Genomic DNA, 23,680 nt, shown 5'->3' with positions numbered 1-23,680 from the left:
ACACAAACACACACACACACACACATACACACACAGAGACAGATAAACACATGCACACACACACACAGATAAACACACACACACAAACACACACACACACAGACAGATAAACACATGCACACACACACAGATAACACACACACACACAAACACACACACACATACACACACACACAGATAAACACACGCACACACACACACACACACACAGAAACACATACACATACACACAGATAAACACACACACACACAGATAAACACATGCACACACACATACACACACACACATATACATACACATACACAGACACATACACACATAGAAATACACGCTCACACATATACTCATACACACATATACACACATACACACACACATACACACATACACACACACATACACACACGTACTCATACACACACAGATACACACAGACATACACACACTCTTACACAAATATACACACATACACATACACACAGAGACATACACACACACACTCTCTCTTACACGAAAACACTCTGTATCTCTGTCTCTCACTCTGTCACTCAGTTGAGGGTAAATTATGGATCGACAATATTCAGTGATGATATTCTGTGACTGAGCATGAAGAAATTTACTAATTCTCTCTCCCTCTCTCTCTCTCTCTCTCTGTCTACCTCTCTCTCACTCACTCTATCACTCAGTTAAGAGGCAATTATGGATCGACAATGTGCGGTGTTGAAATTCTGCATCTGAGAAAAATAAATTCATTCACTTCCTGAAATTAAACAGATAATCTGTAGCAGTTGGCTTAGTTTATAATACAAGATAATTTGATGAGCTTTGAATTGTAAACTGGTGTAACTTGTTTTTGGGGGAGAAGCATGGTGAAACCATCAGGAGAAGTTCATGCTGGTAATGAATTGCCCGTGTGCATCAGGAGACATCAAATTGAATGTACTGGATCAGGAGATTGTTTACCTCTGATACTAAATCAGCTGGGATTTCACTTCTCTGTAATCTGTTGTGTACTTAATATTTCTATTTCTTTGTAATTTATTTTTTATTGAAGTTCATCATCAAACAAACATTTTACGCCAGCAAATACATGATAAATAAATGTAGGAAAAAACTGAGTTACATTAAGTTTATATATGTAAGTCTATTAAATGGTTAAGTTAAAATAAGCAGAGCAAAAATAGAAATAAAAAGTTGTGAGGCATTGTTCATGGGTTCAATGTCCATTCAGAAATCGGATGGCAGAGGGGAAGAAGCTATTCCTGAATCGTTGAGTGAGTGCCTTCAGGCTTCTGTACCTCCTCCCCGATGGTAACAATAAGAAGAGGGCATGACCTGGGTGGTGGGGGGTCCCTAATGGAGCTGACTTATTTTACAAGTTTCTGCAACTTACTTCGGTCCTGTGCAGTAGCCCAACCCATACCAGACAGTGATGCAGCCGGTCAGAACGCACTCTGCCGTACATTTATAGAAGTTTGGTTGACAAACCAAATCTCCTCAAACTTTGAATGAAAGATAGCCACCATCTTGCTTTCTTTATAGCTGCAACAATCTGTTGCGTCCAGGTTAAGTCCTCAGAGATATTGACACCCAGGAGCTTGAAATTGCTCACCCTCTCAGCTGCTGATCCCTCTATGAGGATTGGTGTGTGTTCCCTCATCTTAGCCTTTCTTGAAGTCCACAACCAGCTCTTTGGTCTTGCTGATGTTGAGTGCAAGGTTGTTGCTGCACCACCACTCAACTAGCTGATATATCTTGCTCCTGTATGCCCTTTGGTCACCATCTGAAATTCTGCCAACAGTCGTATCTTGATCTTCTCTGTGGATTGTCACCTTGTCGTGGTGGAGAAGCTTGTGTGGTCCTGAGATCCCAAGAACAATGCCGTCTGGAGCTATGCTCCTGGTAGGGTCACCCATGGCGGTAAGGTCGAGGGTGAGGTCCCTGACAAAGAACAATCCAACCAAGACCTCAACGGTGGAACAGGCGGACGAAGTTACTTCGAACTCAACGGCTGTGAAGGTGGATGAAGGCTGCAACAAATCCATCAGCTCCAATCGTCGTGGTTTCCATGCCATTGGAATCAGTTGGTTGATTTGTGAAGTATCGTGTGCCTCTTGGAGTGCAACATCAAGTACACGTTAAACAAATACACGCATAGACGTCTTCGCTCTGTACGGAACGAAGACCATCATCCTCGACCTCGAGGGATAGCCACGAAGACGACGATTGTTTGATGAAGCAATCTTGTTCATTTAGATAATTAATTACGGGTTATATGTAAAAATAAGTTAATTGCATAGATCATCACACTACCACATGATACGTGCGCACCTTGCTGAAGAGAAACTTGAAGTTGGACCCGCATTTCAGACTCCCATGTCTTCCACTGAATTAGCTTAATTTTTTGAAGTTACAAAACGTAACTTCAGAAGATGAAGTTATGTTACCGTGGGAGCGGCACGGTAGCGTAGTGGTTAGCACAACGTTTTACAGTTCAGGAGACCTGGGTTCAATTCCCGCCGCTGCCTGTAAGGAGTTTGCACGTTCTCCCCGTGAACACATGGGTTTCCCCCGGGTGCTCCGGTTTCCTCCCACAGTCCAAAGATCTACCAACAGCATTTATGGAGAGGAATAAACCATCGGCATTTCAAGCCGAGACCCTTCATTAGGACTGGAAAGGAAGGGGAAAGACGCCAGAATAAGAAGGTAGGGGGAGAGGAGGGAGTGCAAGCTGGAAAGTGATTGGTGAAGTCTGGTGAGTGGGAAGTTGGGTGAGTGGGAGGGGTGTTCTTATATTTTGTAATTTAAAATATTAAATTAATTCCTGCCCTTTCTCCTATTGTCCACTCTTCTCTCCTGTCAGATTGCTTCCTCTCCAGTCCTTGGCCTTTCCCATCCAACTGGCTTCCAGCTAGCCTCTTCCACCCCTCCCCTCCCGCCTTTTAATTCTGGCATCTTCTCCCTTCCCTCTCAGACCTGAAGAAAGGTCTCAGGCTGAAACATTGACTATTTATCCCCCTGCATAGATGCTGCGTGACCTGCTGAGTTCCTCCAGCATTTTGTGTGTGTTCCTTTGGATTTCCAGCATCAGCAGATTTTCTCTCGTTTGTAAAAAAAAGATCAGTTGCTCAGCAAAGAGCTCAGTTGGAATAGTCTGGCAAGTAACCGCAGTGTATCTTACTGATGATACACACTACAGCCACTGGCAGTGGAGTAAAGAAATACTTAAGAGTTGTGTGCTGGATGCCCTGGTAGGATACTGTAGCAGTTAGCATAAAAAGCAATGACAGCACTGGTGACCTCTGTTCAATTTCCACTGCTGTCTGTAAGAAGTTTGTACGTCCTCCTCATGACCACGTGACTTTTCTCCTGGTGCTCCGGTTTCTTCCCACAGTCCAAAGACGTACCGGTTGGAAGGTTAATCGGTCATTGTGAGTCGTCCGGTGATTAGGCTAGGGTTAAATTGAGGGATTGGTGGGCGGCTCGGCTCAAAGGGCCAGAGGGCATATTCCGTGCTGTATCTCAATAACTAAATGAATAACATTCTGCTCAAGAAATTATATCGGATTCGATAACTTGTCAGCTTTGGACAATGCCACCTCTACCGAGCTTGTAACAGGAATAAACTATGCGTAAAGTCTGCCAGAGTTGAGAATGATCAGAAGGCCTAGCTTCATCCATTAAGGGTTTAATCCTTGGAAGGTTTAAGAGGCTGAATAATGCTGATAAACTGCTGATGTTGTAACTAAGGGAGCTTTACAAGTCATGAATTTTACTGTCCGTAGATAAAGTAAAAATTCAGTGCGCTTATTCACCTGCCTCTTTGCCAGCCAATATTTAACAATAGAACTCTTTGAAAAATCGTTATTCATGAGGCAAAGCCTGTGTGTGATTTATAGAACAGTAAGTGCTATGTAAGAGGCTGGAATGCGAGGAGGCCCCATGTCTGGTCAAACAGCGATTACACGCACATTCCATGCCACCGACCCTTCCCCCCTGTCATCTCCATCCGGCATGGGAGGGCTGTACCAGTGAACAAACCTCTCCCCTTCTCCTTCCCTGACCAAAGTCAGAATCTGCACAGCCTCCGTGCCCCACATGTGACATCAAACGCTCCACTGAATAAACATACTTTTCTTTTTTATATATAAGACAGGAAGAGGGAAATGATAACCAGGACATGTGTATTAATAGTTCAGCAAACATTTGCATAAAGAGGAACTGTTCTGCAATTGTAATCTTGCTTCCCTTTTCTTCACTTAACGTTGGTGGCAGGTTTCACTAACTTGCGCGGACAATGGAACAATTCGGAATCAGACAGGTTTAATGTCACTGGCATATGTCATGAAATTTGTTATGTTTGCGGCAGCAGTACAATGCAATACATAACAACATAAAACACTGTGAATTACAGTAAGTATCTATTAAATAGTTAAATTAAATCAAAATCGGAATCAGAATCTGGTTTAATTTCACTGGCAAAAAGGTTATGTCATGAAATTTGTTAACTTTACAGTAGCAGTACAATGAAATCCATGATAAATAAACATAGAGGAAAAAAACAGAATTTTAGTGAAATATATATATATATATATATATTTAATTTATTTATTGAGATACAGCGTGGAATATATATATATCTAATCGTTAAGTTAAAATAAGTATGGCAGAAAAAAAACAGAAATAAAATCGTGAGGTAGTGCTCATGGGTTCAATGTCCATTCAGAAATCGGATGGCAGAGGGGAAGAAGCCGTTCCTGAATCACTGAGTGTGTGCCTTCAGGCTTCTGCACCTCCTCCCTGATGGTAGCAATGAGAAGAGGGCATGTCCTGGGTGATTGGGGGGGGGGGTGTCGTTAATGATGTATGTCTCCTTTTTGGGAATTGTTCCTTGAAGAGATTCTGGATACTACAGAGGCTAGTGCCCATGATGGAGCTGACTAAGTTTACAACCCTCTGCAGTTTGTTTTAATCCTGTGCAGTAGGTCTCCCCCACCCCCCCCAACCCCTCCGTACCAGACAACGATGCAGCCAGTTAGAATGCTCTCCATGGTACATGTGTCAAAATTTGCGACTGTCTTTGGTGACATCCCAGATCTCCTCAGACTCCAAATGAAATAAAGCTGCGGTCATGGCTTTTTTGTAGCTGCATCGGTATGTTGGGTCCAGTTGCAGAATAAGGTGCACGTTTATATGGTTTTCTTAAATAACTGGCTGCTTAATTTATCATGATTTCGGAAATTCTTTAGACTATATTAATTATTGTTCACAAATTACTAAATTACTTTTCATTTGCAAGCCTTTTCCTTCAAAAAGAAAAGGTCTAAATAATCACATTTCCAAATCTTACAACATTGAGATTTGAGCAGCACTTCCAGATGGTCTTCATAACAACGTGAGCTACAGTGCTCCACTGCAGAATCTTTTTCTAATCACAAGCCAAAACGAAGTCAGTGCCAATCTTTATTTTTGAGACATTTCTCCTTTGTCCATTTCATTCAACTCTCTGACTTCCTTTTATGTGGATAAATATATTTTCCTTTTAAAAATAGCGTGAGTATTGTGTCCCGAACAAGGTCACTGGAGAGACAACGAAGGTAGTGGATATAGAAGTGTTTTATACAACATAAATGAGCAGTGGGCATCATATTGAGACACTCTTGGAGGAAGAGGCCTCCTTGATGCAACATTACATACTAAAGATCAAAATTAACAGCAGGACAATTCTATAGTTGCAATGTATCTACAGTGCTTCCTTTGAATTACATACAGTATTCACACACCTTCTTCTCACCCACAATCCAGACACCCAAAATGAATGTTAATCAGCATTGTCTGGTTTGCAATCAACTCCAGTTAACAGCTCCAGGAAAACTATTGTTCAGGGCTGTATTTTAAATTCAATCTACAATCCATATTCAGATCTGAAGGTTGGTGGCTTGCCATATACCCTAATTTCAGAATACATTCTAGCAGGCATATATTCAGTACTGTGAAAAAGTCTTAGCACATATATAAAGCTAGGGTTTCTAAGACTTTTGTATCATTTTGTGCCAGAGAGGGGAGTGGAGGGCAGGTATAGTCATAGTTATAGTCATAGTCATAGTCATACTTTATTGATCCCAGGGGGAAATTGGTTTTCATTACAGTTGCACCATAAGTAATAAATAGTAATAGAACCATAAATAGTTAAATAGTAGTATGTAAATTATGCCAATAAATTATGAAATAAGTCCAGGACCGGCCTATCGGCACAGGGTGTCTGACCCTCCAAGGGAGGAGTTGTAAAGTTTGATGGCCACAGGCAGGAATGGCTTCCTATGACGCTCTGTGTTGCATCTCGGTGGAATGAGTCTCTGGCTGAATGTACTCCTGTGCCCGACCAGTACATTATGTAGTGGATGGGAGACATTGACCAAGATGGCATGCAACTTAGACAGCATCCTCTTTTCAGACACCACTGTGAGAGAAACCTATAGAAGTGGAGTGAAAGGTTTTACTGGCTGCTCGCTGTGTAGAATCTACTCTCTCCTTGGGCATTGCAGGGGCTGTAAAGAAAAGAGCCATCAGGACCTCCAGATTCTGAAAGCACAACCAATTTCAAACTCGATGGAGAGGAAATTGAAGTGGCTGACAGTTGCAACTTACTTGGATCAATGAATAACACCAAAGCAGTAAGCAGTCCAAGAAATCCAATGAAGATCTGGCAGAACAGCCATGGAGGATTTAGAGAAGTTTCTCAGGAATGGGAGTCTATCTCTACATACAAAGATTTGACTTGTGCAGGTGATGGTGTTCTCACCAACCCTATATGGATGCAAAAGTTGGATGGTGAAGAAGAAGGATGGGAAGCGTATGGATGCTTTTAAACTGTGGTGCTGGAGAAAGATACTGCACATCTCATGGACCCCTCACAGAACAAACAAATCGGTCCTCAACAAGATCAAACCAAGGCTCTCTCTGGAGGCTCAAATGACGAGACTCTGCCTATGGTAATTTGGGCAGAAACAGCTCCCTGGAAAAAGATATCATGCTTGGCAAGGTGGAAGGACAATGGGAGAGAAGAAGGTCACAATCAGATGGATGGACACATAAGGACAGCGATGAATGCAATGTTATCAGCAATGAGGCGCCTTTGCAAGGATTGAAAGTCACTTAAGACAATTATCCATTGGGTCGCCATGAGTCGACAGCAACTCGATAGCACTTAACAACAGCAATATTTGGTCTGGCAGCCCTCTTCTTCCAAGAGTGTCTCAAATATGATGCCTGTGTACCCGTTTAGCTAGAATAAAGGCGTCCACATCGACTAACTACCAAGTCCACCAGTGACTTGGTTCACAGTTATAACACAACAATTTCACAATGAAAAGCTTTTGTGTGAAGACTATGAAGACAGATCATCCCATACATATGTATATTGCAGTACGCAAGAAAACAATGCAGGATGTGGTGTTGCAGTTACCGAGAAAGTGCAGATTTGGCAGAAAAGTTCATAAGCAGAAGAGATTCTACTGATGCTGGCAATCTCGAGCAACACGCACAAATGTTGAAAAGAACTCAGCAGGACAGGCAGCATCTGGGAAGGGGAATAAACACACACAAAATACTGGAGGAACTCAGCAGGTCAGGCAGCATCTATGGAAATGAATAACCAGTTGACATTTCAGGCCGAGACCCTTCTTCCACAACTTCTGTTGCTTTGGATCTGCGGAACATCTCGTGTTTATGAGGGGAATAAACAGTTGCCGATTTGGGCTGAGACCCTTCATCAGGACTGGAAAGGAAGGGGGAAGAATCCAGAACTGTTCAGGAACTCAACCATTGGGCTCTTGAACCACAGGGGATAACTTCACTCACTCCAACTCCAAACTGATCCCATAACCTATGGCATGAACATTGACTTCTCTAACTTCCGTTAATGCCCCACCTCCCCTTCGTACCCCATCCGTTATTTATTTATCTTTTATTATTATTAATAATTTTTTTCTCTCTCCTTTTTCCCCCTCTGTCCCTCTCACTATACTCCTTGTCCATCCTCTGGGCTCCCCCCCCTCCCCAGTTCTTTCTCCCTGGGTCTCCTGTCCCATGATCCTCTCATATCCCCTTTTGCCAATCACCTGTCCAGCTCTTGGCTCCATCCCTCCCCCTCCTGTCTTCTCCTATCATTTCGGATCTCCCCCTCCCCCTCCCACTTTCAAATCTCTTACTATCTCTGCTTTCAGTTAGTCCTGACGAAGGGTCTCGGCCGGAAACATCGACTGTACCGCTTCCTAGAGATGCTGCCTGGCCTGCTGCGTTCACCAGCAATTTTTATGTGTGTTGCTTGAAATTCCAGCATCTGCAGATTTGCTTGTGTTTCCATAACCTATGGACTCACTTTCAAGGACTCTTCATCTCAGTAGTTATTGCTTATTTATTATTATTATTTTGTATGTTTTTTCCTTTGTTGATTACAGTTTGTTGTCTTGCACATTGGTTGTTTGTCCGGTCTGCATCTTTTCATTGATTCTATAGTGTTTCTTCTGTATTTACTGTGAATGCCGGCAAGAAAGAAGACCTCAGGGTTCAACGCTGACTGACAATTCCTGCGACCCTGTTGGTACCAAACTGTATCGGTCTCTGCCGTTCCTTTAGATTCATCAGCTGTGTGGAGAGGGGGAGCCTGTTGCATGGGCAACAGCTTGCTCTCCATATTCCATTGTCCTGGCTTGCCTATTGACTGAAATGTAGACACCTTGGGCACAACGTCCAGGTCGACCCTGACCAACAGAGAGCCTCTTAGTGGCTGAAGTCAGTTCATCCCTCAGTACATCGTCCAGGACTTTAAACCATGTGATTTTGAAGGGCTTGTTCGCAGTGCACCCCTTAGGCAGGATGACCGGTGATCTTTGGCCAGGCCTGTGGGTGTCTTTCACTAGGCCTACCAGCTCAGCCCAGATCCCAGGCTACCTCTGGTTGCCATGGCGCTGCCATGTTCCCCTGCATCTCCCCCCAGAGCTCCCTGCCAATCGCAGATTCTGGAGGGAGACAGCCAGGCTCCCAGCGCAGCCCTCATGAGTTTGTACACAAAATAATAAGGAGTTACTGCATCATTTTTTTTTGTAAGCATTTGGTTTTCTTGGCTGAGATGGAATGATTTGGTCTTTTAGTTGCAGACGAGACAGGAAGTGGGTGGTTTTGAAAAAAAAAGAAAGCTTTGTATTTATGTAGTAACTTCCACATCATCGCAAATACTTTTCAACAAATAAAGTGACTGTTTAGAAGGGTGGTGTAATGTGGAAAACAAGTCGAACAACTTGGAAACTGTAAATAACAAGGCTATAATGAGAAGTTCCAGCGAGAGTGACTGGGAACCCAGATAGACCAGGATCCTCGGAATGCTTCAGATTCAGAATCATTTATTAATCATATGTACATAAAATCAAATGGTGAAATGCGTCATAGCACAACGCTTTATAGTATAGATGACCCGGGTTCAATTTACGCCGCTGATTGCAAAGAGCTTTTATGTTCTCCCCGTGACTGTGTGGCTTTCCTCTGGGTCCTTTGGCTTCCTCCCACAATCCAAAGACGTACTGGTTCGTAGGTTAATTAGTCATTGTAAGCTGTCCCGCGGTGAGGTGCAGATTACATCAGGGGATTGCTGGGTGTCATGGCTCGGAGCTGAGGAAGGACATGTTCCATCCTGTACCTCGAGAAATAAATCAATAAAAATTGTCCGCATGGACCTCCGATGCTGGGACTCGCTGACTATGGGATGGGGTGGAGGTGGGCGTTGCAGTTCAAGCTGATAGGAAGGAGCCAGTAACTCAGATAGCCACGATAATTACAACAGTGGTGTGCAGAAGAGCGTCTCCAAACAGTAAACACATCAAACCTTCGAGCGGATGGGCTGCAGCAGCCGAAGACCATGACTTGTACCCAGTGGCCTCTTTATTGGGTACAGGAGGTGTCTAACAAAGTGGCCGTTGAGTAGGATTGCAAAAAAAAAAGTGAAGTTTTACATCTATAGAGCACCTTTAGGGTATCCCCGAGAACTTTACAGCTTATAAAGGAGTCCCGAAGAGTCGCGGGTGATTACATGTAAGGAAAAGTTGACTTTATGGAAGGGCTCCTCTCCCTTCAATAAACCATCACAGGCAGGTCAGAGTGCTTCATGAATACTCTTTGAATTTTGCGACTAGATTACACCTCCCCCCCCCGGTATTGTGCGGCACGGTAGCGCAGTGGTTAGGGCGATGCTATACGGTGCCTGTGGCGCGGTTTCACTTCCCACCATTGTCTGTAAGGAGTTTGTATGTTTGTGTGTAGCTCTGCTTACCTTCCATTTTCCGACAACGTGCGGGTTAGTGAGTTGTGAGCAAGCAATGGTGGCGCTGGAAGCGTGGCGACACTTGCGGGCTGCCCCCACACTATGATGATCCTTGACACAAACTTTGTCCCCCCTTCTCTCTCCGTCTTCTGCAGGGATTTCTCCTTCCACTATTCCCTTGTCCAGTCATCCCTCCAGGCACTTATCCCTGCAAGCGGCCCAAAGGCTACACCTGCCCATTCACCTCCATTCAGGGCCCCAAACAGCCCTTCCAGGTGAGGCAACCCTTCACCTGCGAATCTGCTGGGGTTGTCTACTGTGTCTGGTGCTCCCGATGTGGCCTCCTCTACATCGGTGAGACCCGTCGTAAATTGGGAGACTGTTTTAGACAATAGACAATAGACAATAGGTGCAGGAGTAGGCCATTCAGCCCTTCGAGCCAGCACCGCCATTCACTGTGATCATGGCTGATCATTCACAATCAGTATCCAGTTCCTGCCTTATCCCCATAACCTTTGATTCCGCTATCTTTAAGAGCTCTATCCATCTCTTTCTTGAAAGCATCTGGAGACTTGGCCTCCACAGCCTTCTGGGGCAGAGCACCAGCAGAATTATGCCATTTGGTCTATCCAGTCTGCTGTGCCATTTCATCATGGCTGGCCCATCTTCCCTCCCAGCCCCAATCTCCTGCCTTCTCCCTGCATCTGTTCGTGCCCTGATTAATCAAGAATCTATCAAACTCTGCCTTAAATGTACTCAATGCCTTGGTCTCCTGAGGCAATACGTTCCACAGATCCACCACTCTCTGGCTAAAGAAATTTCTCTTCATCTCCATTCTAAAAGGACGTCCCTCTGTTCTGAGGCTGAGTGCTCTGGTCTTAGACTTCCCTAGTGCATTTTTGTGTCAAGACCCTTCATCTGGACTGATCTCACCCACAGAAGAAGGATTTTGACCTGATAAGCCAATGGTCAATTTCCTCTCTACAGATGCTGCCTGACCTGCTGATTTCCTCCAATAATTACTATTACTGTGCTGTGTGTGTGTGTGTGTGTGTGTGTGGAAGTTTAATGAGACTGCTCTCAATACAGTCAAAGGAACGTTTAGATTACTTCAGCTATTAAATGACATGCATGATAGAGGACCTTACCTCATATGGGCTGCCCCAGTGTTGCCAAATTTAAAAATTCCCTGACAGAATTGCAAGGGACTTCTGCAGAACCAGATTATCTACTTTATAGATCAGCTCTTAAGATAAAGTGCACAGTGTGGTGGATTCCATTAGCTGGGGGATTGTGTTCTAGAGCTGCAGAGGTAATTTTGTAGATCTATAAAACTCTGGTTAGACCACACTTAGGATATTGGGTTCAGTTCTGGCCACCTCATTATACAAAGAATGTGGAGGCTTTAGAGAGGGTGCAGAGGAGATTTACCAGGATGCTGCCTGGATTAGAGAGCATGTCTTAATGAGGATAGGTTGAGTGAGCTAGGGCTTTTCTCTTTGGAGTGAAGGAGGATGGGAGACGATTTGATTGAGGAACACAAGATGATAAGAGGCATTGAGAGACAAGAAACTGTTTCCCAGGGTGGAAATGGCTAATATGAGGGGACATAATTTCAAGGGGATTGAAGAAAGTGTTGGGGGAATGTGGGAGGTGCATTTTTTTACACAAAGTGTTGTGAGTGAGTGGAACACCCTCACAGGGTGGTGGTAGAGAAAGGTATGTTGGGGATTTCTGCACGCAGAGTTTACAGAGAGTGACGTGATAAATAAAAAAAAAAATCCAGTGAACAGTAATTCACTGGGCGAAAACACCTTGTTAATGAGAGAGGTCAGAGGATAATGGCCAGACTGGTTTAAGCTGACACTCTGTTTTATAACATGGCACCGTGGCCTAGTGGTTAGCACAATGTTCGACCCAGGTTCAATTCCCTCTGCTTCCTGTAAGGAAGTTGTATGTTCTCCTCATGACCACATGGGTTTCCTCTGGGTGTTCCAGTTTCTCTCACAGCCCAAAGACGTACCAGTTGGTAGGTTAGTTGGTCATTGTAAATTGTCCTTTGATTAGGCTAGGTTAAATTGGGTGTTGCAGGGTGGCGCAGTGTGAAGGGCTGGAAGGGCCTATTCCAATTTTAAAAAATACCACACATCCTTTGTCAAATTGATATGAAATATCCCATGATATTATTTCTGGAATTGTCCCCAGTATCCTGGTTTAAATTTACCCCTTAATCTCTACATAGATTAACAGGTTTGCTGCATCTCACTGTGTGAGGATTGACTGGTACTTTCCTGACTAACAGCTAACACTTCAAATACATTTCATTGGCATGCTCCACTTGGAATAATGTGTTCAGGTTTGGAAAGAAGCCATTAAGTTGAAGAGGGCGCAGAGGAGATTTGTTCGGATGCTTCCTGGATTTTCGAGGAGCTGAATTTCGGAGGGAGATTTAGAAGGTTGGCAACCTTTAGACCGTAGGAGTATGAGGCCTCCGTCGGTCAGGGTCAACCACGGGTGTTGTGTCCTAGCTGTTTAGATAGACAAGCCAGGCACTACGATATGGAGACCAAGCAGTTGCCCATGTAGCAAGCTCTCCCTCTCCATGCATCAGATGAACCCAAAGGAACAACAGAAGCTGATACAGTTTGGCACCAGGAGTTGCCAGTCAGTGTTGAACTCAACATAGGACTGCCTTAGGGTCTCCAGCTCCAGATTTTTCCCTTGGGGTTTACTCCTGAAACCTTCCCCATGAGTGGGTATAGCCACAAGGCAGCGGAGGTTAGTGATCAAAGTTTTCCTTCTCCTAGTTGAGCTGCCAACCACCCATCCTGACTATAACAACCTTAAGGAACTGTAAGAGAATGAAGGTTGATCTTAAAAAGATGTATGAAATCCTGAGGAACTTCGATTTTGCACAGATTCCAAGGTTGGGGAATCAAGGTCTAGAGGGCACAGATATAAAGTGAGAGGAGAAAAATTTATCAGGAAACTGATGGACAACTTCTTTACCCAGAGGATGGTCAGGAATGAGTTGACAGAGAAAGTGGCTGAGGCAGGTAACTTAACAACATTTAAACGATACTTAGCCATATGGATAGGAAAGGTTTGGAGGGATATGGGTCAAACATGGCCAAATGGAACCAGGAGATGGGATGATCACAGCCAATGGCACCAGGATATGGGCCAGCATGGCCAATGGAACCAGGATATGGGCCAACATGGCTAATGGAACAAGGACGTAAACACGAGGAATTCTGCAGATGCTGGAAATTCAAGCAACACACATCAAATTTGCTGGTGAATGCAGCAGGCCAGGCGGCATCTCTAGGAAGAGGTACAGTCGACGTTTCGGGCTGTTTCGTTGTGTTCACCAGCAAATTTGATGTGTTAATGGAACAAGGATATAGGCCAAATCGAATTAGCTTAGCTGAGATCTTGGTTGTCCTAGAAAGCTGAACTGAAGGCCTGTTTCCATGCTGATTCTGAGACAGATTTATTTATCACATGTACATCCGAAACATGCCATGAAATATGTCATTTGCGTTAACAACAACCAACACACTCAAGGATGTGCTGTGGTCAGCTCACAAGTGCCACCACACATTCCGCCACCAACATACCATCCCAAAAGTTTAACTTGCATGTTGAGTCAGTGGTGAGGAAGGCAAATGCAATGTTAGCATTCATTTTGAGAGGACTAGAATATAAAAGTGAGGATGTAATGTCGAGGATTTATCAGGCACTGGTGAGGCCTCACTTGGAGTATTGTGAGGAGTTTTGGGCCCCTTATGTCAGAAAGGATGTGCTGACATTGGAGAGAGTTCAGAAGAGGTTCAGGAGAATGATTCTGGGAATGAGAGGGTTACCAGAGATTGATAGCTCTGGGCCTGTACGCACTGGAATTCAGAAGAATGAGGGGTGGGGGAATCTCAATGAAACCTCTCGAATTTTGAAAGGCCTCAATAGAGTGGATGTGGAGAGGAAGTTGCCTGTGGTGGGGGAGTTCAGGACCAAAAGGCACAGCCTCAGAATTGAGGGAGCATTTAGAATGGAGATGAGGAGGAATTTCTTCAGCTAGAGAGTGGTGAATCTGTGGAATTCATTGCCACAGGTGGCTGTGGAGGCCACGTCACTGGATATATTTAAGCCAGAGGTTGATAGATTCTTGATTGGTCAGAGCATGAAAGGATATGGGGGAGAAAGCAGGAGGTTGGGGCTGAGAGGGAAAATGGATCAGCCATGATGATACAGTGGAGCACACTCGAAGGGCCAAATTCTGCTCCTATATCTTATGGCAACCATGCTTGGCAGAACACGTCAAAGCAGGACATACTAAGCGGCAAAGCAACAAAAACAAAACAAGTTCTGCTCCTCCCTCCCAGCTGAACACAGGCACAACCCTCTAACCCTAGGACAGGCCTCCAGTCTCCAGCGAACTCATGGGTGCACGGACATCAGGCATTTGACTTCCCCAGTAGACCCGCCGCGATTCGTAGACTCAGGGCTCTGACCATTGGGCCAGTGTGCCGTATGTCTGGATGGCTGTAACAATCTCTAAAGGGATGGGAAAGAAGCTATGCAAATGCAGGCTTTTCATTCTCTTTATTATTTGGAGCAAGAGATGGAAATGGCGTAAAATCAGAGTGGCAGTGGGAGGTGCATATGGATGCTGGAGCTTTCAATTAAAGTACTTGTTCCCCAGAACCACTTTTATGTATTCCTTAAACATATTGAGAGAGAGAGGGGAAATAAACTGCATGGCTTTAAATAAATAACAAACAGATGCATAATCAGCAGAAATCTTACATGAATGTTAAATGATGCTTGGAACCAGATTAAAACGCCAATGTTCCTCCAAACTGTCTATTGCAGTTTTCACTATAGATTAGATCAGTGTTCATAATATCAAAAGCTGCTATTCTGTTTCTCCTCTGTGATCCTGACTGCAGTTTACATACCGCCAGTGGCCGACTATAATAAAGCACTTGAGCTACTGCACGATGCCGTCACCAAACAAGAAACAGTCCACGCTGACGCATTTCAAGTCATTGTCGGGGATTTCAATCAGACTTTTTTTTTTGAAGAATTCCCTGGCCAATTCATGCCCAGGTCATGCTCTCTTCCTGCTGCTACCATGAGGAAGGTACAGAAGCCTCAGGACTCACACCACTAGGCCCAGGAGTGGTTATTACCCCTCAACCACCTGGCTCTTGAACCGAAGGGAATAACGTCACTCAACTTCACTTGGTCCATCTTTGAACTGCTCCCCCAACCTATGGACTCACATTCAAGGACTCTTCATCTCATGTTCTCGATATCTATCCATCTATCCATGTATCACTCTACCTATCTAACCTATCTATTACCAAGCACCCTCTTTTCTCAATTGCTAGGAACTTTCAGTCTATTCTAGCAGTGTTTAGTATTGCGGCTTTCTGGAGATTTACCTAAATATTGCTGAGTAGGTCGAATTGTTTAATGCTATTGTGTCGTGACTTTGATACCAGTTGTAGATGTTACTATCGGGACAAGGTATACCCTGTTCATATTCCATAGTCTTTCAATTTCCTCTTTTAATTCAACATATTTCATTTACTGATTTCTGTATGTTATGTGTGCTTGAAGTAGCTATATTTCTTGCTTGTTTATCCTGTATTATTATATCTGGACAGTTATTATGGATTGTCCTATCTGCAATAACGGATTGGTTGTAATATAATTTGTGGGACTCCGACTCTGAAAGTAGGCTTGTATTCATAGTAAGGCATGGTTTCTTTTATAAGTTTGTATCTTAAAGCAAGATTTTGCAGAATGACGTTTGCCACTTGATTGTGCCTGCGCAAGTAATCAGATTGAGTTAAACTGCTGCAGGATCCTGTAAAGTGTTGGATTGTTTCTGGTTTCTCTTGGCGTTTTCTGCATTCGTCATCTTGAATTTGTTTGTCTTTTATTATGTATTTTTGATAATTTTTTTCTGTTAACCACCTGGTCCTGTATGGCCACAAGGAACCCCTCTGTTTCTGGGAAGGGCTCTCCCACTCTGAGCTAGTCATTCAATGCTTCCTTGTCAGTCCTTCCTCTAGACTGCTCTGATTGTGGAGGGTCATACTCTTCCATTGGTTAACATTTTTTTCAACAATGACAATTTCTTCATTTTTCTGGGTTGTTGTCTCATGTAAGTTTAGTGGTGTGGACTCAGAATTACTTATGCTTGCCAGAAGTGCTGAAACCCGTTTCTGTTGATGAAAATATATCCTTTGAAGTTTTATCTGTTTAGATTTTTAATGTCTGTTATTCCTCTTCCCTCTTCTGTTCTTGGTAGTGTTAATCTAAGCACGCTTGGGTGTACATAATGTTTTCTGAAATTTGTTATTTCCGTTCTTATTTTTCCCAGTAAATTTTCCAGATCGATTTCAGATATTATGCCAAAAGAATACGTCAATATAAGTATAGCAGAAGTGTTTATTGCCCTTTGTTATATTTTTACTGCTGAGCTCTGTTTGGCAGATTTTCTGGAGACTTGAAGTAAATCCTGTCGAAAGCTTTCCCTTTATCACACTATGATCTATTTTCTTTGCTTGTTGATATCCCAGATACTAATAAGTTTTATCATTATTAGTTCCTTTTACTTTCTTTCTTTCTGTATTTGCACAGTTTATTGTCCCAATTGCTGCAGCCTTTCATTGATTCTATTATGGTTATTTGTATTTATTGAGTATTCCCACAAGAAAATGAATCTCAGGGTTGTATATAGAGATATACATGTACTTTGATAATAAATTTACTTTGAACTTTAAACGTAAGAGAGTAGCTGATTTGTATTCAACTAAGTTTTGCACGGAGCGTTTTTGTTGGTGGGAGTCCACTTTGGGAATACAGCAGGTTTCAATCAATGGCAGTCGTAACAACCTATTTAAATAACTTCACGCTCACTTTCTGCAATGCAATTTAAATATATTTATACAGTGCATCAAGAACTCAAATTACTGTTTGTTTAGCAGCACTGCTGAAACCATACGTGGTGACCAGATCTGCTAGCGGAACTTAATCTGGTGGTCATCTTTTGGTTTTAGTCAGCTGGTGTACATACTCTGCAACTGCTAGTGAAGCAGAGATGCTTTTACCATTAACAGCTCTGCACAGCACCCTGCCTCTCTTATTTCCTGCTAATTATATATCAGATTATCAAGGAAAGGTTGCTCTGTTTTCCTCGGGGGTGGGGAGGTGGGATTTAGCAATCTTGATTACCAGAGCTAAAACGAATTACGACTCTCTTTCAGGTGAGACATCACACCCCCATGTAAGAAAGCCTAAAAGATCTTTGGGCACTAATCTGGAAAATAGAAAATCTCTCTCCCCTGTTGCAGATTGGTAGGTATCGCCTGTTATGCCGCTGGTGTTTAAGGCAGTAATGTAGGTCCTCCGTGTCTGGCAGTGCTCAGGGCTTCCTTCATCGTGTCATTAGCTTCCTCTTGTCGGGGAAGTCCTGGGTAGAGGCTCGGGAATGTGGTCGCACTCTGATGTAGAAGAATTCTTCATCGCTGTTTCCGTAATAATTTTGCTTTTACTGAGCTGAACCCCCGAACCTGGAGGACCGGGGGTGGGGGGAGGGTGGGGGGGGGGAATCACTCCTAGTCTGACCTCTACCCTTTGACCTGCTTGGCCCTACCAAGAGCCAAATGATAAAGCCCTGACTCCAGACAACACAGCTCACCTGGCCGTTGAGGTGCACGAGCCTCCAAGCCCTATCACAGGGTTGTGGTCTTTTGGAGCTCCTCTGATCGGAAAAAAAGACGATCTTTTTTCCAATTGCTGCTGCTGGGAGCTTGCTACGCAAAATTGGATAGCTGCATTAGAACCATTTCCACTCTTCAAAAGCATCTCGGTGGCAGTAAATTGCTTTGGAGGATTAAATAGGGAAGTGAGGGGTGTTAAATAAATAGTTTAAACTAAATTTATTATCAAAGAACATATATGTTAGCAAATTTATTTATTTATTAAGATACAGTGTGGAACAGGACCTTCCAGCTGAACAAGCCACAATGTCCCAACCCGAGCTTAATCACAGGTCAATTTACAACGACCAATTAACCTACTGACTGGTTCATCTTTGGACTTCTTTCGTAATTTTTTTCATATTTGGATTTGGATGTACTACCCTGTAATTCATTTTCTTGTAGGCATTCACAGTATTTACAAAGAAACAACAGCATCACTGAAAAACTACACACAAAGACAAGCAACCAGCATGCAAAGAAAGGCAAACTGTCCAAATAAAAAAAATATATTAACAAAATAATATTGAAGGCAAGTTCTTCAAAGTGAGTCCATAGGTTATGGAATCAGTTCCGTGTTGAGATGAGTGAAGTTAGTCACGCTGAAGCAACACACACACAAAATGTTGGAGGAGCTCAGCAAGTCAGTCAGCATTTGCGGAGGGGAATAAGCAGTTGATGTTTTGGGCCGAGATCCTTCATCATTAATAGGATCTTCCTTTTATTTTTCCATAGCCACCTAGCCTTTCTCCGCTACAGTTACTGTTGGAGCCAGTGATCCATTGTTCAGCAGCTGGAATCTACATTATGGTGGTGTGTTTTCAGGCCAGTTGAGAGATCTGCTGCTTTGTTGTCTCTGAGGATTTTCCATGAGGCTTCGAGTGAAGTGTGTGGCCTCAAGGCCAAGAAGCCTGGAGACGGGGCGTGAGGCCACAATCGACTTCACTTCTTGCCCATCTTGCTGATTAAAGCTCCGAGGAAGATTGGAGTCATCGTGGCGGGTACGGAGGGTGAGCAGGTGTTCAGTGCTGTCTACCAGCCTCTCGTATGCTGCTGCCAGAGTAAGGTGCCTACATGTGATGGTCTCACTGCTCCTGAGGGAAGGACTTTGCGTTCGAATGATCCCTCTCCCCCTCGATGCTGTCGAAGGATGGTGCCAGAGCAAAATGTAATCGACACAGTTTGTAAATTTGGTCCCTAGTTCACGTTATGATATGTTTCTAGTTTCTGGGCACTGATTTTTATCATTGCTATTTTAGGTGATTTTGAATCGTGGTGGTCTGCAGATAATGAACACAGCTGAGCACTGGGATATTTCGATTTTGTGTTTTATATTCTGTGTTTTTTGGTTGCTTTTTGCATGATTTGCTTTTTTTTAGCGTGTGGGGGTTGGGTTGATGTTTCTCTTTGAACGAATTCCATGGCTTTTCTGTGTTTTGTGGTTGTCTGTGGAAAAGATGAATCTCAGGGTTGTATACTTTGATAATAAATGTACTTTGAATCTTTGATGCATTTTGGCACACCCTTTCATACAGTCTGGTTGTCTCTTCACACAACCAGAGAACGAGTTCAAATATTCTGCACTTTGTTTTCCCCACCCAGCTGGTCTTCTTGACTTTTTCTTATCAGAAAGAAGATCTTGCCTTTCTATAGTGCCCTTTTTGAAGATTCAGGATTTGTTACATACACCTGTTAGGGTGCATTCTCCAGTTACCTTATAAGGTAACCGTAGCCTTCAGCCAGGAGCAGATGTCATCAGGTGGTTCCCAACCTTCACCGAGTGTTTCGACCCTTAACCACGACACTCTCCAGTTGGTGGGCCAGCAGTGGTGACCAAATCACTGCCCGTCTGCTCCTGGCTTCCAGTTCCCCTCCTCTCACCTACTCCAAATCCAACAAGAAGCTCGTTCTGCCTCTTCCCCCATCCTACGAGCCGCTTGTTTTTTGCTCCTTTCGTCCAGGCCCAGATCTGACAACAACCGCCATGCTGATTTGGCTGGGAAACCTCTGCAGCCGATCTCCACAGGGAACAACCATGCCTGCCATCCCTTGTCTTTACACTCCTGCACTAAAGGCTGGTACTTCAAGGCCTTTCTCTCGTGGGCCTCTTCCCATCCCTCCTCCCACGGCACAGTCAACTCAACCAGAATTATTTTCTTGTCTTCGGTTGACCACAGTACAATGTCCGGGCGTAGGGTTGTGTGCACCACATCTGGGAACTTGCAGCCACCTTCCCACATTGACCCTCATCTCCCAGGACCTGGCCGTTAGCAGCAGATTAGGCTTTGGTTGTTTGGTTACGAAAGGCCTCGCTCCCTCTTTGATGAAGGTGATGGCCTTCCTCAAATCTGTGCCAACCGTCCTCTTCTTGCATCTCTCCCGCTCTAGTGTGTCAGCAAGAGCCAGAAGCACCTTATCATGGCGCCACCTATACCGTCCTTGAGTTAGAGCTGTTTTACACCCGGACAGTATATGAGCCAGTGTCCCCTTTTGACCACAGAGCTTACAGTTCGGGTCCTCTCTCATCCCCCATGTGTACAGATGTAATGGTGAAGGAAAGGTGTCATACACGGATTGCAAGAGGAAGGAAATACGGAAGGGCTCCAGTCGCCATAACTCTGCCCATGAGATCTTACGCTTAGGCAGATCCCATTTTGTTCAGGCACCCTGGGACCCTTGTTCCACTGCCTTTGACATCAGCTTCTCTTCCTCACGGATCCGTACTTCTGCCTGTACCATGTCTCGCCTGTTCCTTATGCTTGCGTTTCCCCACTTCTGGAAGTGAACTGAGCCGAGGCCCTGCCGCCCAACGCAGGGGTTGCCGATGATATCTCGCAGTTTCAGAGAACACACTGAATGTATTTACATGTATTAGGAATTTGCTGTGATGCATTGGTGCGACACACAACAAAAAACATTCAACAATCCTAATATATAAAATTAGAGGATAAAGTACAGATATGGAATATTATTTGCATAAATACATAAATGCTACATGCATTTTCATGTAAACAGCATTATAAAAAGTGGTTTAAAATGTTTGCAATGCAGGGATAGGAGTACTAGATAGAGGGGCCTGAGGAGGTGGCTGATCAAAATGATTGATCAGGTTTAAACTTCACAGCCAAAGAATCCAACCATTTCTCAGTTTGTGATATAGTGCTGTGGTGCCTTTAGAGTTGTGTGACTTTAATTTACAAGTCTGTTTTCTTAGAAAATAGAACACAGGACTAGGTCATATGGCCCATGATGTAGTGCTGAATCAATAAAATTAGTAATTAAATGCATAACTAATCTCTACTGCCTACATAGTGTCCAAGTTTCTCTGTTATCTGCTCATTCATGTGCCTCTCTCAAGAGACCTACAAGTCTTTCTAACCTCTCTACCAGCAACCCCAGGCATTCGCCACTCCCTGTGTGAAAAGTTTGCCCTACAACTCTCCTTTGATCTTGTCATGTCTCACCTTAAACACATCCCCAATCGTATTAGACACTTCCATTCTGAGGGGAAAAAAAGCTGCAATGTTTCCTCTAATTTGTAATGACCAGCGTGCACAAAAATCTTGTGCTGTGCAATTTTTTGCCCAGTGACAACAGCATGTGTGCACTGAATAATTCCTTCAATAAAAACAGTAGAAATAAGCTAGTTCTAAAATCTGCAGGCAAATCATCGTAAACTTTACATTCTCAGCACCAACCGCATCAGAAGCCAGACAAGGAGAAGTGATTGCGTACATTTGTGGAATATACTTAGCATGCTAGCGAGGCAGAGGGTGACAACTTTTTGTGTGCAATTTAAATTCCTTTGTGCACTCTTAGCAAAAGACGTTTGTGCACACACAGCTTAGAGGGAACATTGCTTAGCTGTCTATTTTATTGTCTGATATTCTTATGAAACTTTGTTAGATCTCCCCTCAGTCTCTGCTGCTCCAGAGAACACAACGCTAGTATCCTCATAGCTTGAGCTCTCAATCCAGGAAGCTTCCTTCTAAACCTCTTCTGCACCATTTTCATCCTTCCTGTAATGGGACCCATCAGAACTGAATGCAATTCTCCGGTTGCAGCCTTTCTGGGGCTTTATAAAGCTGAAACGTAATTTCCTGATTCTCGAGCTCAATGTTTTGACTAACAAAGGCAAGTTTGCCATATTCTTTCCCCACTACCATGTCGACTTGCGCAGCCACCAGCAAGGCACAGCTCCCAGCTGCTAGGCATCAATATCTTCGAGGATCAATCCTGAGGCCAACATATTGATGCAATATCTTTGCAACTAATAGTAGAGTCACGGACAGAAACAGTCCCTTTTACACATCTAGTGCATGCCAACTTGAGCTCCACCCTGGGGGTGCCAAGGTGGTGGGAGAGGGGAAGGAGGCTAGCAGGAAGGTGATGGGTGAAGCCAGATGGGTGGGAACGGTAAAGGGCTGGAGAGGAAGGAATCTGATAGGAGAGGAGAGTGGACCATTGGAGAAAGGGTAGGAGGAGGTGACAGGCAGATGAGAAGGGGTTAGAGGCCAGGGTGGGGAATAGGAGAAGAGGGGAGGGGGAGGGAATTTTTTTACTGGAAGGAGAGATTGATATTCATGCCAGCAGGTTGGAGGCTACCCAAACGGAATATAAGGTGTTGCTCCTCCGCTCTGAGGGTGGCTTTCTTTTAGCACAAGAGGAGGCCATTGATCGACACATCGGAACAGGAATGGAAATGGGAATTAACATGTTTGGCCACTGGGAAGTTTGGCTTTTGGCAGATGGAGCGGAGGTGCTCGATGAAGCGGTCCCCCCAGTTTACACGAGTCCCACCAATGTGGACGAGGCCGCATCGGGAGCACCAGACACAATAGACAACCCCAACAGGTTCACAGGTGAAGTGTTGCCTCACCTGGAAAGAGTGTTCGAGCCCTGAATGAAAGTGAGGGAGGAGGTGAGTGGGCAGGAGTAGCACTTGGGTCAAGGGAAAGGAATCTCATCTGATTTCTTTTTGAAGCTGAGCATAATATATATCAGGTTTTAATCTGAGGCCGTAATTAAGACAAGTGATTTACTGAGCAAATTATTTATCGTCTGTTGAGTATTTTTACTAAACAGGGTTTTACTGTGTTTTTTTTATATAGGCATCTGTTAGTCTCGTGAGATCATGGATTTGCGCCTTGGAAGGTTTCCAGGGCGCAAGCCTGGGCAAGGTCGTACGGAAGACCAGCATTTGCCCATGCTGCAAGTCTCCCCTCTCCACGCCACCGATGTTGTCCAAGGGGAGGGCATTAGGACCCATACAGCTTGGCACCGGTGTCGTCGCAGAGCAATGTGTGGTTAAGTGCCTTGCTCAAGGACACAACACGCTGCCTCAGCCAAGGCTCGAACTAGCGACCTTCAGATCACTAGACGAATGCCTAAACCACTTGGCCACGTGCTAACACTGTGTAAAGTAAGGGTATTTGAGAAGCAACAATAAAAGATGATATTCAAGACTCAAGATATCAAAATACATTTATTATCAAAGTATGGATGTAATATACAACCCTGAGATCCATCTTCCCACAGACAGCCATGAAACAGAGAAAGAAAAACCATGTAACCCATTTAAAGAAGAAT

General features: G+C 44.0%; 1 long non-coding RNA gene across 2 annotated transcripts; it reads left to right on the top strand.

Annotated features, from left to right (window-relative positions):
• Positions 1-1,250: 1,250 nt before the first annotated feature.
• On the top strand, positions 1,251-23,373 carry LOC134339059 (uncharacterized). Of its 2 annotated transcripts, XR_010016339.1 has the most exons (4): positions 1,251-1,275; positions 17,597-17,687; positions 18,827-19,259; positions 23,203-23,373. It is a non-coding gene; the product is annotated as an uncharacterized LOC134339059 (long non-coding RNA). The 2 variants fall into 2 exon arrangements; XR_010016338.1 differs by lacking the exon at positions 23,203-23,373 and having other exon boundaries at positions 18,827-19,471.
• The last annotated feature ends 307 nt before the right edge of the window (positions 23,374-23,680 follow it).

This window comes from Mobula hypostoma, chromosome 28 (assembly GCF_963921235.1).
Source record: "Mobula hypostoma chromosome 28, sMobHyp1.1, whole genome shotgun sequence".
NCBI lineage: Eukaryota > Metazoa > Chordata > Chondrichthyes > Myliobatiformes > Myliobatidae > Mobula > Mobula hypostoma.
This window is presented reverse-complemented; position numbering and strand designations above follow the sequence as displayed.